A 7,699-nucleotide genomic window follows, 5' to 3' on the forward strand; every position below is an offset into this window, starting at 1 on the left:
ACATAACTATTTTATAAGTAACTAGAATTTTTCATTAGATCTTCTAAAGAACAGTATTTTATTAAAAACTCAAAAGGGAAGAGACTTTTGTGCTCATTTTGTAGTTTTTTTAATATCTTTACATTATCTGCAATTAAAGTGTTTTAAACTTGAAATAGAATGGACTTCAAATGTATTTTTGTGTTGTTCATTTGTAAATTTATAGCATGAAGTTAGCCTCAAAATGTTGTGCAGAAGGATTTTTAAATGTAAGAATCACTGAAAGAGTTTAAACATTGTACATGTTAAATGAATGCTATATGGATTTTAATTAAACACTTGAGAATGATTTTATAAGCTGTTTGTTCTTGTATGTTTGCATTAATATCAAAAGTGGAAACATTGTACTAGTCACTTAAATCTCACATCCTTTTACGTCTGTATTTTGGATCTATGTCATTTAGTGTAAACTAGCCAGCATGGTTGATAGGAAAAGTCTAAATTGTAGATTCAGGTGGCCACTCTTCTGATCTTTGCTCTGCTGCTTACTAGTTGTACATGGGTCATCATCTATTAACATTGGCAGGTTAAGTAAGGTTTATGTCCAATTTCTTCATCTCCTAAGTAAGAAAACAACACCCTTGTGTGGTTAATATGTAGAAGGCACTAGGAGCATAGCAAGCATATTACAGATTTTAGTAAATGAGGCTTTGTCACATGATCTATTTTCTGAGTCCCAAACACATATCCTCTGGACAGTGGTGGGTACCACTTTGTCTTTCCCACGGAGTCCCTCTGTAGTGTCTAGCTCAGGGGTCCTCAAACTACGACCCACGGGCCACATGCAAATACAAATATTGTATTTATTCCCATTTTCTTTTTTTACTTCAAAATAAGATATGTGCAGTGTGCATAGGAATTTGTTCATAGTTTTTTTTTTAAACTATAGTCCGGCCCTCCAACGGTCTGAGGGACAGTGACCTGGCCCCCTGTTTAAAAAGTTTGAGGACCCCTGGTCTAGCTCATACAGAGCCCCCTGCTTCCCTGAGCATCTAGGAGCCTCTTCCCTTTCTGTTACTGTTTTTCCTGACATGATCCCATCTTATCTTTTCTACATGTAGGGGAAGGTTCTTACCAAGCCACATAGAGGGAGGCTTTAATTCCTACTCATAAGACCAGGGAATCTACAAGACTAATGTCTTGCTAATAATGGCCGTGTCTCACACTAGAACTCTTATGCATAATTTTACCAAAATCTCCATGGTAGGTGTGGGTGTGAAGGGGTTAAGGAGGGAAGAAAGTCTCTTCCTGCTACATCTGCTTCCAGCTCTGCCCTATAAATCTGAGGCTGTTTCTAAGATTGTACTTTACTCAAGAACCCCAAGGAGTCACATTCTGCTGTGTTTGGCCACCTTGATCCAGAGAGGCATGTGGCCTGGGACCACCAGTGGAATCTCAGCTTGCTGCTTTTCTACTGCATTCCCCAGACTGCCAGCTTCCCACACTGAGAGCCTCAGTAACCAGCCCTCTTCAACCCAATCTAGAGCACATCTGGCTCCCTTAATCATGGTGAAGCAAAACTAAAACCCAAACCCATTCAAACCATCATAAGAAAGGGAAAGTTGTAAGAATATGGGGTAATATCAAAATCCAATCCCGGAAGTACAACGAAGCTTCTAAGAAACAGAACTCGGTGTTACCTTCCAATTAACTCTGTCTTCCCTCCATGGGGTCTTGGCTCACGCATCTGTAGTGTGGGTGGGTGGGCAGGTAATCTTCAGGGGCTGCTCCTCCTGGGATGTGGGTTGATAAGGAAATGCCAACCTCCCAAAGGCAAACAAAAACAACCACCATATCCAGGACCCACAGTTAGTCCATGTAGGGTTTTGTTTGTTTTGTGTGTGTGTTGTTGTTTTTTTTTTGGGGGGGGGGGGGGGGGAGGAGGTGTTGTTTTTGTTTTTAAATATATTTTTATTATTGATTTTTTCATAACTGGAATGGGTGAGCCACGGTTTTTTCCCAGGGTCATGTCTCATGATGCCAAAGAATGAACTCCTCAGACCAGAAGATTTAAGCAAGCAAAGTGTGAAAAATTTATTACAAGCAGATTCAGACTCCCCTCAAGGGGAGGGAGGGGGCATAATGGGCTGCCTGTTAAAGCTTTGTAGTCCAGGGGTATGTATTTGCTACAAGCTTTTTTCTATATCTTTCCGTGTTGTCACCTGATTGATTTCCTCAATTGTTCTTGTCCAGCAACGGACCTGAACTTCCCGTTTCTATGTGTTGTTTCTCTGTTTCTATGCGTTTGTATGCCTGTTGCTGCAGGCCCTCCCTTGTTTTCCCATGCCTCCCTCTTTAGTCCAGAAACATTATTTCTGCCACCAGGCTTGCCTGTAATACCTGCAGATTCGGGGTGCATTCCCTGAATTGAAGTCTCCACAGGTATCTTGAGGTCCTTCCATGCTATCTCTCAGGAAAGCAGCCTTCATTTCTTACCTGGAAAGACTGCCATGAATCACGTGCACCAGGCGGGGCACCAGGCTGTTCTCTAAGGTGCTCACATTGGCTTCAAGTTGTCTGGTGACATTCAGAGTCCAGGCATGTCTCTCTAAGACATGACACTCCAGTCAAAGTCTTGGTTGATAAAACTATTATTGGAAACTGGTCTTACTGAATTCATGCAAAGAAACACATTGCTATGACCTATTTATTATGGATTGCCAAAATCTGGAGGGATTAGGTAGGGAGAAAAATATATAATTTACCAAATTGTTTTGTTTCCTTGTATCTGAAAAACAAAGCCCCCAAATTAGGAATACTTTTAACAAATTCACAAAACCTTAATTTTGTCTTCTCATTTAAGTGAATTTATATGTGAAACCTTGACTGTATTGTGAAAAGCCAATCAATTAAAGCAATTAAAGTATGTATCTTTATTGAAAAAGCAAAGTAAGTAAGCCTATACATCTGGCTCATGAAGTATAGATGGGCCACCAGCCAATCCAAAGAGCAGGCTGGGTGGGTGTCCAAGGCATCATACACCCTCCTGTCTGCAGGTCTTAAAATTGCTCTGTTGAGTATTCTGGTACAGATTAATTCTTAAGATTCCCTGTTACTTTGTTGTAGTCTTCAGAAATCATGAGAAGCACCTGGCAACTTTACCTTGCCAAGCCATGAGACTGCCAGCCTCTCTGCCTAGGGAGTAAAACAGCCCTTTTTTCCTTTCCCCCTTCCCTCCTCCCTTTCTGTATGAGTTGTTTTGTTTTTGCTTTTTGTTTTTAACCATTTGCTCTGTGTCCTTGGCTGGGGGAGGTAATGGTTTGTTACATGCTGGCTGTAAATTGCCCATATTGTTTGGTTTGGTTTTGATTTCCTTTTAGCATTTTTCCTTATAAATCTCCTATAATTTTCATAAACCTTTGTACAACTTTTAGGAATAACTAGTTTTCAAAATGCATCTCTATGCACCATGCCTTTTATTACCAAAATCACATAATTTCTAATTAATAATTCTTAGGAGCCTCAATCCTCAATAACCAAGAAAAGCAAACAACCAGCATTCCTTAGACTGACCCTTATGAACATATTTTAAACATACCTAGTTTCCAAGCACATTCTCAATAAAGCATAAGACATTATAACAGCTCCAAATCTACTTTACAGACTTTATGCAACGAAGATAAAAGGTGATCTAGCAATCAAAGCTGTAATGAATTAATTTGACCTGCACACATAGCTAAGTTTTTCCCAGAAGCTTGTACCTTTAAAGGTAGCCAGACTAGAGTTTTTTACCAGGTACTCACATTTCTGAGGTCCTAGGAACCACCGGGGAGCACTGTAGAAAGTGAAGGGCCTCAAGCACGGTTGTAAACCCGAACCGTGGAGTCCTCCATTCTGTCTGGTGGTCTAATGCACTAAGGTATGGAAAATGTCCTGATCTACCTCCCCACCTTACTTTAAATGCTCGCCAGCACATGTCCTGGTGTGAACACTAGGGGTAGGCTCTGTCCCTCAGGCAAGGATATTCCTTCCCTAGCTCCCCTAACATTCCCTCTGATCCTCACAAGGCCACTGCAAGAAGCTGGACAAAATCAGGTCTGGGGGTCAGGTCCAAGGAGGCATTGAGGGGATGAGGGAATCCTTCTCTCACGCATGGCTGGGTCCATCTGTGGTAGGGACACCAAGATGGGCAAATCAGCCAGCCTGAGGCAGGATCTGAAGATCTTAGCGTCCCTCTACCCCCAACCTCAGGCAGGAGAAGGAAAAAGGCAGAAAAGTTTGAGCAGATCTCTGGCAACAGAAATCCTAAGAAGGGAACAGGCCAGGGTTGGGCTGTATGTAGTGGGTCCAAGTATGCTTGTGGAGGGAACTCCCAGAGGCGGTGAAACTTCTGGTCATTTCCCTCCTTTTACATGCCTTAGTTTCTCTCTCCGGCTGTCTAAAACAGCCGTGAGGACCTAGAGCGCTGAATGACCAGCTCTTAAGTACACTCCCTGGATGAGTCAGAGTTTAATTATAGTTGTACTAGAGGCCTGGTGCATGAGATTCATGCACTGGGGGGTGGGGTGGGGGGCTCCCTCAGACCCGCCTGTGCTCTCACAATCTGGGAGCCCCGCAATGGATCACCCCAACGAAGCAGGCCCTGCCACCTGGCTGGGGCTCCATGATGGATGGTTCCCACAGAGGGAGGCCCAGACTACCCACCACAGCGCTGCTGTATCACACCTGCCTTGGCTGGCCTGGTGCCAGTGGATGTCATAGCGTGGTCGTCCAGAAGGTCGTCTGGACGGTCGTTCTGCTGTTCAGTCGTTCTGCTGTTCAGTCGTTCAGTTCATTTGCATATTACACTTTTATTATTATAGACTAGAGGCCCGGTGCACAAAAACTTGTGCACTCGGGGGAAGGAGGGGTCCCTCAGCCTGGCCTGTGCCCTCTTGCAGTCTGGGACCCCTCGGGAGATAACGACCTGCTGGCTTAGGCCCGCTCCTGGGTGGCAGAGGGCAGGCCCAATCCCTAGGTGCAGCCCCTGGTCGGGCTCAGAGCAGGGCCGATTGGGGAGTAGGGGCGCCTTCCCCTGTCATGCACAGAGCAGGGCCGATTGGGGGGTTGGGGCACCGCCCCCTGTCACACTCAAGGCAGGGTCGATGGGGAGGTTGCCGTGCCACCCCCTGTCACGCACAGAGCAGGGCCCATCAGGGGCGTTGGGGCTCCATACCCTGTCATGCGCAGAGCAGGGTCAATCAGGGGGTTGGGGAGCTCCCCCCTGTCACTCACAGAGTAGGGCCGATAGGGGAGTTGGGGCACCGCCCCCTGTCACACTCAGGGCAGGGCGGATCAGGGGGTTGGGGCGCCGCCCTCTATCACCCACATAGCAGGGCCGATCAGGGGGTTGGGGTGCTACCACTGTCACACTCAGGGCAGGGCAAGTGGGGAGGTTATGGCTCTACCCCGTCACACACAGAGCAGGGCCCATGGGGGGTGAGAGGGTTGGGGCGCCGCACCCTGTCACACACAGAGCTGCAGGGCGATCAGAGGGTTTGGGCACTGCCCCCTGTCACGCTGATCCCAGTGCCGGGAGGCCTCGCGGCTCCGCTGATCCCGGTGCTGGGAGGCATATTACCCTTTAACTATATAGAATAGAGGCCTGGTGCATGGGTGAGGCTGGCTGGTTTGCCCTGAAGGGTGTCCTGGATCAGGGTGGGGGTCCCCACTGGGGTGCCTGGCCAGTCTGGCTGAGGGGCTGAGGGCTGTTTTCAGGCTGGGACTGAAGCTCCTTTTTTTCTTTTTTCTTTTTTTTTATTCTGGGCCAGCTTTAGCTCTGAGGCCTGGGTTGCTGAAAACAGGTTTCTGGCCTTTGTTTACGGTCTGTATTTGATACAATGTTGCGGTCTGGCTGGCTGAAGCCTGGCTGAGTAAAGCAGGTTTCTGGGTTTTTTTTTAGCTTCTTTATTCGCAACATAGTTGCTTAGAGTTGCAGCTGAGAGGCTGGCAAGTCAGGCGGGGAACTTGGAGTTCTCTGTCACTGAAGCAAGCAAGCCTCCCTGTTCGCATCTGCTGCCTGGCTGCCGGCCGCCATCTTGGCTGCCAGTTAATTTGCATATCTCGGCCCTACTCTGTGAGTGACAGGGGGATTAGCCAATGGGAAGTGTGAAAAACTCACCGAAAAAAGGTGAGGGGGATTCTACCGCAAGCAATGCCCAGATCAACTACAGAAGCCCGGGTCTGTAAGTAACTGGGAACGTTTTCTTAACCAGGCTAACAAACGGGGAAGGATTTGGCTTTAAGAAAGTAGATTCGGCTTTAAAAAGGTATATTTGGCTTTTAGAAAAGTAAGAAACTTTATTATAGACTTTTGATTTACATGTTTAAAGTATTAAAATTTTAGAAGGTAATCTCTTACAGTTTTTGCATGTTATTATAGAATACAACCCTTGGTTTCTTGAAAAAGGTACATTAGATCTTAAAAGTTTGCCAAAAAGTTAATCAGAACTTGCCAAAAATTGTTTCCCCTTGTGGAACACGGCATTTCATTTCCTAGAGGCTTAAGAGAGGTCAAGGAGGATAAATCTCCTCCCCTTGCACCCTCCGCTCCTTAAGAGGAGCAGAAAGAAAAGAAAAAATGGGAGGAATGGCCTTCATGGCTCCCTCCACCTCCATGTCCTAATCCTTAAATGTTCAATTCTCCATTAATAGAATCACCTGTGCAAAAAGGCCAACTTATAAAGAAATTGGAATATTAAAAGGTACTCCTTAAAATCAGGCTGAAAAAAGAGTGCCATGGTCATCTTAATGTGGTTTCTTGTTCAAATTAAAATCTTAATTTGTGTTTGGAATCTAAAATCTGTAATAAGAAATGAAACCCTGCTGCCAAATCCGCCTCTGGTGTGGAGAGATTCAAAGGTGGCAGGAAAAGGCAGAGTTATAAGCTCTCCCACAATGAGATTACTTAATGTTTTATTTAAAAATTACTGGAGAACATCTTATGACAACCAAACTTTGGCTAAGATAACCTTGGGTGCTAGCCATTGCTTTAGAAAGCGAAATAGGGAAAAATTTTAAATGTTTTCTATTAAGCATGACTTTGGGAAAAATACGCCATCTGAGTCATTTGCTGAAACTTCCCCCAAAAGCAGAAGGTGGGGAAAGGGAAGAAGGAGCACGTGGCGATTCAGTGTGGACGCCCCCTCCCCAGTATTCTCCTTCTCTTAATTGAAAAGTTTTACAAAATTTAAAAATGCGTCTGGGATTTCTGTGCACGTGTAAAGAGAAACTGGCTTGGAACTAAGGCGCGCATCGTCCGATTTTGGACATTTAGATAGAGTTTTGAGCTGAAATCTCTTTCCAAATGTACAGAATAAAACCCAAGACTGATTATTTCCTAAGAAAAATGGCAAATTTTACCCAAAGGAAAAAAGATGCTGGCTAGATTCTAGCAACAAGATTGGTATATTTCCATAATAAAGAAGTTTTTTAATGCTAATGAAGGGTGTTAAAAAGTTAACTTCAAGGCCGAAAAGAAAATTCAGTAAAATTGTCTCTGTTACAAAAATTTGCTAAAGAGTATGCCTTAAAATAATAATTTGGATTTGAATCTCAAGAATTATTGAACTATATTAATTATAAAAATCTAAGTAGCCCAGGTAAAAGATGGCTATGCCCTTTAATTAAGGCTGGCTTCCCAAGGCGATTTAAAGTAACTCTTTTGAAATTTCCCGCCCTG

This window comes from Myotis nattereri (genome assembly GCF_964212035.1).
Source record: "Myotis nattereri genome assembly, chromosome: 3".
NCBI lineage: Eukaryota > Metazoa > Chordata > Mammalia > Chiroptera > Vespertilionidae > Myotis > Myotis nattereri.